Source organism: Musa acuminata, chromosome BXJ2-6 (assembly GCF_036884655.1).
Source record: "Musa acuminata AAA Group cultivar baxijiao chromosome BXJ2-6, Cavendish_Baxijiao_AAA, whole genome shotgun sequence".
NCBI lineage: Eukaryota > Viridiplantae > Streptophyta > Magnoliopsida > Zingiberales > Musaceae > Musa > Musa acuminata.
In genome coordinates, this window is record NC_088343.1 from 18,100,046 (window position 1) to 18,109,781 (window position 9,736).

Consider the following 9,736-nt stretch of genomic DNA (forward strand, 5'->3'; position numbering starts at 1 on the left):
CTAATTGATTGGTATAAATCAACCTCTTGATTTTCACAAACGAGTAATCGTCTAAATTCTCCAACCGAAGGTATTTAGTTTTGTTAGTTTAACAAGTCCCATAGTTTCATGTCGGGAAAATCAGAATTATTGTCTCGTCTTGAAACTATAAATAAGGGTCTGGGCTTTGAAGTCAGATGCACCACAAGAGGTACCATAAGTGGCACCACAAGAAAAACCTAAGTGTTTGCTTTGGTTTAAGTCCATACTCATAAATAGTTTGGACTTATAGTTTGGTTTTTTTTTTTAGTATTTTCGGGTATTTTATGGCCTAGGAACATCTTCCTAAGGCATTTGTAATTGTCCCTCTTTTGTAGTAGTAATTTGCTTATCTTTCGTCCGTGGATGTAGGTCAAAGTCAATTGACCGAACCACGTATATCTGGTGTTCTAGTGTTCTGGTGTTCTTGTCTCGCTTTTATTCTTTCCGCTTTATTGTCTTGTTGGGTTGCCAAAATTATCTTTTGGTAAATTTCTTAGGGCTAGCTCTAACAAACTGGTATCAGAGTCTGGTTCTGAAATCTTTTGGCAACGATGACAATAACAAAGATTGTTGTCGAGAAATTCGATAGAAATGTCAACTTCGGCTTATGGCAACTCAAGATGGAGGCCATTCTGGTTCAAGACGGAGTTGATTTGGTACTACAGGGAGCCGAGAGCATTCCAGATGATATGTCAAAAGAAGAGCTTGTGGAGGCCCGATCAAGCATCATTCTAAATCTCTCTAATGAGGTTTTACGGGAGGTAGCTACGGAGACTACGACTAAGAGCATGTGGGACAAGCTTAAAGCCTTGTACATGAAGAGGACAGTGGATAATCGTCTTTACTTGAAGCAGAGTCTGTATATGCTTCGGATGATTGAAGGTACATCTATACTCTCGCATCTTGATAAATTTGATTCTTTGGTTATAGATTTGGAGAATATAGATGCAAAAATTGATGATGAGGATAAGGCTTTGTTACTCTTGTGTTCTTTTCCCCAATCTTTTAAGCATTTCCGTGATACTTTGATTTATGGAAAAGAAACAGTTTTGTATCAAGAAATTAAATCTGCATTGAAATCTAAGGAGCAGATAGATAGGAATATCACTGGGGAAAGTAGAGAGAATCAGGCTGAGGGTCTGGTTGTTAGGGGAAGAATGGATAAAAGAGAATTTGACAGTAGTAGATCTAAATCTAGATCTAAATCCAGATATAGAAATTTGGAATGCAGATATTGTCATAAAATGGGGCACATTAAATCTGATTGCTTTAAATTGAAAAATAAATTAAAGCAAAAGGAAAAATTTGTTGAAAAAACTACTGAATCCGCTGAAGTTAGTGTAGCAACTGATGAGATTGTTGGAAATATTTTTTCTGCTATTGATGACAAGACGAGGTCTAAAAATGAATGGATTTTAGATTCAGATTGTTCTTATCACATGTGTCCCAATAGAGATTTGTTTTCCACATATGAATCTTGTAATAGTGGAATTGTTTTGATGGGCAATAATGCCGCATGTGATGTTGTTGGTAGAGGCACAATCCGAATTAAAATGCATGATGGTATTGTGAGGACGCTCACTAATGTTAGACATGTTCCTGATTTGAAAAATAATCTCATCTCTTTAGGCACCCTAGAGGCCCTTGGGTGTAAATACATAGCTGAAAGTGGAGTTATGAAAGTTTCTAGAAGTGCCCTTATTGTTATGAAAGCTTGTAGGTCTGGTAGCTTGTATATTCTGCAGGGAACTATTGTCACAGGTTCGGTTGCAGTTTTGTCATCATCATTGTCTGATTCTGACATCACCAAATTATGGCATATGCGTTTGGGTCATATGAGCGAGAAAGGTTTGAGCATATTAAGCAAAAGAGGTCTACTTTGTGGACAGAGTACTGGGCCACTTGATTTTTGTGAACACTGCATTTTTGGAAAGCAGAAAAGAGTCAGCTTCACTTCTCCGGCAGTTCACAAAACGAAAGGTACTCTTGACTATATTCATTCAGACCTTTGGGGTCCAACTCATGTTCAATCTAAGGGTGGTGCCAGGTATATGTTGACTTTCATTGACGATTATTCCAGGAAAGTTTGGGTTTATTTTCTGAAGCATAAAAATGATGTTTTTCTAACATTTAAACAATGGAAGGCTTTGATTGAGAAGCAAACAGGTAAACAGATTAAGCGGCTTCGAACAGATAATGGCATGGAATTTTGTGAAGGTGACTTTGAAGAATTTTGCAAAAATGAAGGAATCGTTCGGCATCGCACTGTTAGGATGACGCCTCAGCAAAATGGTGTGGCCGAACGTATGAACAGAACACTCTTGGAGAGAGCGAGGTGTATGATCTCAAATGTAAGGTTGACAAAGGACTTTTGGGCAGAGGCGATTAATATGGCCTGTTACGTTGTCAACCGCGCTCCTTCTGCAGCACTTGACTTTAAAACTCCGGAGGGAGTTTGGTCAGGTACTCCTACTGATTATTCTGATTTAAAAATTTTTGGGTGTCCAGCATACATGCATGTAAATGAAGGAAAATTAGAGCCTCGGGCTAAAAAGTACATTTTCCTTGGGTATGCTTCTGGGGTGAAAGGATACAAATTATGGTGTTTTGATCCCAAATCCCCAAAATTTATAATCAGTAGAGATGTTACTTTTGATGAATTGTTTATGTTATCTTTCAAAGAGGATTCTACTAGTTGTACAAATGATAGTGCGCAGAAGCAAGTGGAGCTTGAGATTGGTAGTTCAGATTCTTTTAAGTCGAACTCTTCTACTCAAAGAATGCTAGTAGGTGGTCCCGAGTCTACTGACGCAGATGATCCAGAGGAAGAGCAATATTCCATAGCCAAGGATAGACCACGGAGAGATATTCGACCACCACAAAGATATGCAAATTTGGTTGCATATGCTTTGTTTGTTGCAGAAGAGACAAGTGAAGTTGGTGAGCCTACTTCCTACTCAGATGCAGTTTCTTGTGATAATTCCGCTAAGTAGTTGATTGCGATGAATGAAGAAATTGAGTCTCTCCATCGGAATAGAACTTGGGATCTTGTGAAGCTGCCTTCGGGTAAGAAAATTGTTGGATGTAAATGAGATACCATTGCTGAGGGGAAAGTCTTTGTTCAGAAAATTCCGAAGGACAATCCAACTGATATGCTTACGAAGCCTCTTCTGGTTTACAAGTTCAAGTAGTGCTTGGACTTGGTTGGTGTTCATTGTTAGTGATTGCCCGTTAGGGCTTTTATGAAGAAGGTGGAGCAAGTTTTGTTGGAACATGCCAAGGTGGAGATTTGTTAGTTTGGCAAGTCCCATAGTCCCACATCGGGAAAATCAGACTTATTGTCTCGTCTTGGAACTATAAATAAGAGCCTGGGCTTTAAAGTCAGATGCACCACAAGAGGTACCATAAGTGGCACCACAAGAAAAATCTAAGTGTTTGCTTTGGTTTAAGTCCATACTCATAAATAGTTTGGACTTATAGTTTAGTTTTTCTTGTTTAGTATTTTTGGGTGTCTTATAGCCTAGGAATATCTTCCTAAGGCATTTGTAATGTCCCTCTTTTGCAGTAATAATTTGCTCCTCTTTCGTCCGTGGATGTAGGTCAAAGTCAATTGACCGAACCACGTATATCTGGTGTTCTGGTGTTCTTGTCTCGCTTTTATTCTTTCCGCTTTATTGTCTTGTTGGGTTGCCAAAATTATCTTTTGGTAAATTTCCTAGGGCTAGCTCTAACAAGTTTCTTTCTATATTTTTTTATTATTTTATATGATTACTGATTTATTAATGTATGTTTAGGAACATTAAGCACATTATCTTACGTTTAGGTCCACTTACCTAAAATTATATTCATTTATGGCATACATACACTTGATTCTTATTTAAATATAATTTATATATGAGAAATTTAAAATAATGCTAAATTTTTTTTTAATTTAGACTATTTTTAATTTTTTTTAGAATATAGGTATATATCGGTGTATCGACACATGATACACTAATATCTACCGATATGTATTAATCCGAATGATTGATATAATCGATCGATATGAAACAAGATTCTTTGGATATTATATTTTAATTAATTCTTTATAAATTTAAAAATCATATATATATATATATATATATATATATATATATATATATATATATATATATATATATATATATATATATATATATATATATATATATGTTAGTTTAAAACATCAAATGATGAAAAATTAAAATCTAAAAGTTGATAGTATGTCTTGACATGTATAGAATCCTTGAATACAAGTTTTTGTTGTTCTTAAAAGGTTAATTACATATTACCCCATATAATTAGTTATCTTTAGTATTATAGTCCTTATGCTTTTAAAAGTTATAGTGGGATCTTTTTATTTATGAAAGTGAAATATTTAATTTCATTTTTTCTTAAGCCATCTGCTATGCTGATGAAAATATTGTAAGGTTTATCACTGAGTTCATACTGACTTTACCTCACTTCGAGTTACGAGTATGATTTCGTTAGCAAAGTTATAAATATAAGGAGAAATAGAATTAAATATTTAATTTTCATGGATATAGAATCCCAATGTAACTTTTGAAAGTATAAGGATTGGAATTCTAAAGATAACTAATTATAGGGAGTAATATATAATTAGTCCGTTCTTAAATAAGAACTACTTATAGGTAGTCAAATATTTAGATATATTTTTTTCTTGGTGTAGCTCCTATAGATTCATCAATTATTTCATTGGTTAAAAGATATGCTTTGGTAAAAAATATAGTCAGTTATACTCTTTCTAAAAACAATATATGATCAACATTTTGGATCCTTAATATCTAAAATGTTATATAAAAACATAAAGACTTAAAACATGGAGAATTATTTCATGTCTTTCAACTCATTTTACTAGACGTCATTATTATTCCATCATTTTATGTGTCTTAAATTAAAATATCACATTCTGTTAAATAGTTTAAATTGACCAAAAGTCAATTAAAATAAGATTATCGGACAAAAATAAGTTAACAACTGACAAAGATATAATGCGCTTTGATTTCTAAACGATGATTGCACTCTTTCCTTGCTTCTAAATGCTTAGATATATCCTAAGAACGATGCCAAGACAGTGATTCTTAGCTAAGTATTGCAGTGACGTGAGTCATAAATTTCATTACGAATTCATCCCAAACTCTACTAGTATAGCTATTAATCTATTCATATATGTTTTGTACATGATTAATAGATATCCTAATCTGACTTGAGTAGGTTAGGTAGATTTAAAATGAATAATGTGAGTATACAAAAACCCACCACATCCTCATTTGTATCACATTATGCAGATTAGATGTTAGTGAGTTGACGAGGAATCAGAATGAAAAGTTCAGTGTTTCTTCCTATTTGTCATTTCTTTGGTTGGTTTACTCGAAGCTTCAGCATCGTCGACCACTGTTCTTGTTGTCTTGCTCGGGACATTATTCTTGGAGCTCCCATGCCATGATATATAAAGTTAGGGGACTTGTCATTACATTTTAACTGAAAGAAAACTAGGAAAATAGTCCAATATAATTAAGAAATGAAAGAGTTCATACCCATAATTTATTTAATAAGCTCAAGTTTTTGTTATTGTTCCTTATAAAGACAAATTTACTAAATAAAAAAAAGAATGACCTTTTGGCAAGCCAAGGATAGGAATAATCACATTTACAATCATTAACAATGGCAAGTCCAAGCTAGCAGTAGTTTCCTCTCACAGTGGTAGACATGCAATCCACATAATTTATACAAAAAAAATAAATTACTATTCACAATTTTCTTGACAAAGGGTGGCGCATATATTTTACGTAATACACTGCACAGAGCTTATCATGTACAATACATTACATACACAGATGCCAATATAAATAGCTGCCAAGAGAATTAATTTGGCGATCTCGTGATTGGGGAGGGCCCTCTATATTTCTCCATCGATTGCCTTTTGTGATCAGGATCCATGCTGCAAAAACAAAAGCATGGTTAACAAGTACTTCCAAACTTCTAAGTGATCAAATGATTACTGAGTCCTAGACTACAAAAAAGAGTAGAGTCCAAAATTTAGTCTAGTTGGGGTCTCTCACTGGAAAAGCATAATGCCTAATTCTTCTTACTTAATGAAATAAAATAAAATAAAAAGAAGATTAGAGCCCCGAGTTCTTGATTGTTATTTAGGAAGCAAGTATAATTGTCTCTGTTGCATTCAGTCATATGTAAACTTTGGCAATGTAATTCTCAGCCACAGCATTCTGGAAGCATAAGTATACCAATAAAATAATGACAAATACATTCAGCAGAAAGTATCGTCAAATTCCAGCATGGTATTGATATTACTAACATCACAAAACCTTTATGCATGTGTTATAGCATCATGCTTGCTTCTAATATATGAATATATGATTTACCATGTAAGAGATGACGTGTGAGTGCAACATTGTCCACCTTCTATTTCCACAATTTTTAGATTATTTAGGAATATTGTTGATAATGATAAAACTCTAAATTTGAAAATTTACAAGCTTCAAGTGTTCAACTAATCAATCAAAGTCTCTCTTAGTTTCCTCAATAAAATCCAGTTCATTATGATTCTTCCACCAAGCAATTGAGTTATTGGTAGAATTTCTATACATGATACTGAGAATGAAAGATCATAAGAGCACATTTTTGGAAGTTGATATATGATTTTTTTCCCTTGAACATTTTATTGAATTAGTCTTATCATGTGACCTAATTGAACATCAAAATTCAATGACTAGAGATACTAGTTATTGGTCCTCATGATTGATTTAGATAAATAATATTTAAGAACTATTCATATTGGACAACCCAATTCACCCACACCAACACTGCTCATGCATTTTAGCAAGTATATTTGATGATGGTACACTACCTGTGGTAGCATTTGGAGTCCATTAATATGTACTGGTCCCAATTGAAAAAATGACTATGGATTCATTAAGGTATAGGCCATTCTGTAGGGTGGCTAAATTAGATTGTAAAAGATTCCATCATATGCAATTTAAGCAAAAAGGTTTACCTATTTCTCAATCCAAGTAATGTAGAGTAGACAGCACGAGCAGAATAAGACAAAGGATATATAGCAGCAGCAGGAACTGCATGAACAGCAGTTGCGAGAGCTGATCCTGTGCCAGCACCATGCTGAAAATCTTTTAGAGGAGTCCCAACTAAAGCAGATATTGTCCTACCAAAGCCATCACTTAAACTCTCATATGCCTATAGACAACAGAGCAAATTGTCATCAGGACATGGAACCAAATTGTTTGCAATTCGTGCTCATCAATGCACAATGGATAAAAGAAAACAAATGCAATCATTAACAACAGCAACCAAAACACATCCCCCAGTTTACAAATATTCAGCCATTATAAAATAAATGATTCTGACATAGAAGGAGGTGCAGATTGGAATGTATCCTTTTTCTTTAGGTTGGTGCAGTTTGTATTAAATTGACTGCCAGCAGGATATTGTAGCACATCATTAAAAATGTACAGGATGTTTAAGATCAAATACTTAAACTATTTAAGGTTTCTGATTAATTTCATTTGGTCTTGATGCAAGAGATTTTAAAATCTCAATATAATCTACTAGATGAATACAGTACCAATGGGCAAGATACTGACCCATACCACCTAATACCAACTGAGAAAAAAATAGTAAAGGAAATAAATCCAACCCATAAATTTGATGCATGGGAACAAGTATGCCCATTAGTTTAACTATGTGAAATTAAATCCTAGATTAAATAACTTAATACACCACTAATGCTGGTCCCAATCCTCGATAAAAAAGGTGGAGGGTTGTGTTATGCCATTGACAACATCGTAAAACTATGTCAGATCTCATGAACATGGATCTTAACAGATTTTAGTGTAGAGCTAGATCATTACCCAGAAGTGATGCGAGACACTTCACCACCTAGGTGTCCTGAAGCTTTTTATATATCTCAATAGCGACAAAAGATCAATATAATCGACCCCAAATAGTTAGGACTTATAGCATATTATTGTTGTTGCTGTTGTTGTATTGATTAACTCAACACAACAAATCCTAAAATCATAGAAGAGAGAAGTATTTGATGTCTAGTAAGTATCACCATCAGTATAACATTTTAACAAGGTGAATGAGAATCTATACCTGTTGGATACCTTCATGTACATTTTCAGGCTGATTATATCTTACATTTGCTTTTTTTCTCTCTGTCTCAGACTTTGGAGCACTTTTAAGGATGTCTTCAGCTTGCAGCAAGATATCATTGGTTCCAGCTGCCAGATGCACCCCCAGTCTAGCAGCTTCAATTGATATGCTCTTTACAAAAGCAAATGCTCCTGCAATGATTTAAGTCCATTCTAATTATTGTTTGGCTTGCATGAAGTAAAAAAACAAGAATTGTGTCTAAGACTAACTCGTACATACATGCTTGGATTTCAAGACATAATTCTAAATGCATCCATTAAAAGGGCTCTACCAATACGATCCAAATCAAAACTAATGGTTCGTATTTCTCTCATAAGATCAACTATTTCTTCAGGTTCTCTTTATTAAAGTGAAGATTTACTCTTTGGGTAAAAAATACTAAATAAAGATGGACTAGTTCTATGATGGATCTATCCTAAAGAAAAATAAATATTCAGGTGGAAAACGAACTTCAGGAAAGAACAAATATCCACAAAGAGATCAGAACATGTAATACTTGCATACCTCTCTTCATTCCTTTCAGCAACTTGCAATCATTCTTATAGCTTTTTACCGGCAACATAACCAACTTAGAAAAGCCAGAACAAACAGAAAATAATGAATTTGCTGGTGTAAGCCCTTTCAATATATTAGGAACCTAGTGAAAGAAAAAACAACACCATGATCATAAAAAATTGATATAATATATATAATATTTTATTATATTATATTTCCGTCTTTAATATTCTCCAGCAAAGTACACGACCTGGGTAGACTATAACCTGACTGTGAGCAACGTCTTCCAACCATATCCCAAGAACAGTTTCACAAACATTGCTCCATCCATGAACTCCAGTAGCATAGACATGTTTAAGCTGCAACTCAAGTCCCTGCAAATAATGCAAAAGCAAACCAGTAAATAGTAAGGTGAAGCTTAATTCTCTATTACACCAATAAAGAAATAAAGTATGCAAAGCTTAATTCTAACAGTAAATCAAGGATTAAAATATCATACCGTACCGGAGTTTCGACATTCGCTCGGTACGATATGATACTGTATACCGAGCAGTATACCGTTCAATATACCGATCGGTGTATATATATATATATATATATAAAAATTAATAAATATATATTTATATATAAAAGATTATATATATACTTATATATATATTTATATATAAATATTTTGATAAAAGGCGACGTCGCATTGCCTAGACGACGTCGCCTCGTTTCTATATATATATATATATATTTATATTTATATTTATATATAAAAGATTATATATATTTATATATAAATATTTATATATATATATTTTTATAAAAGGCGACGTCGTGTCACCTCGACGACGTCACCTTTTCCTTCTCCCATGAGGCGCGATGTCACCGAGGCAATGCGACATCGCCTTTTATAAAAGTATATATATGTATGTATATATATATATTCCATCTGATAACGGGCGGTCCGTGTATCGGTCAGCTAACGGACCGATACAGATGA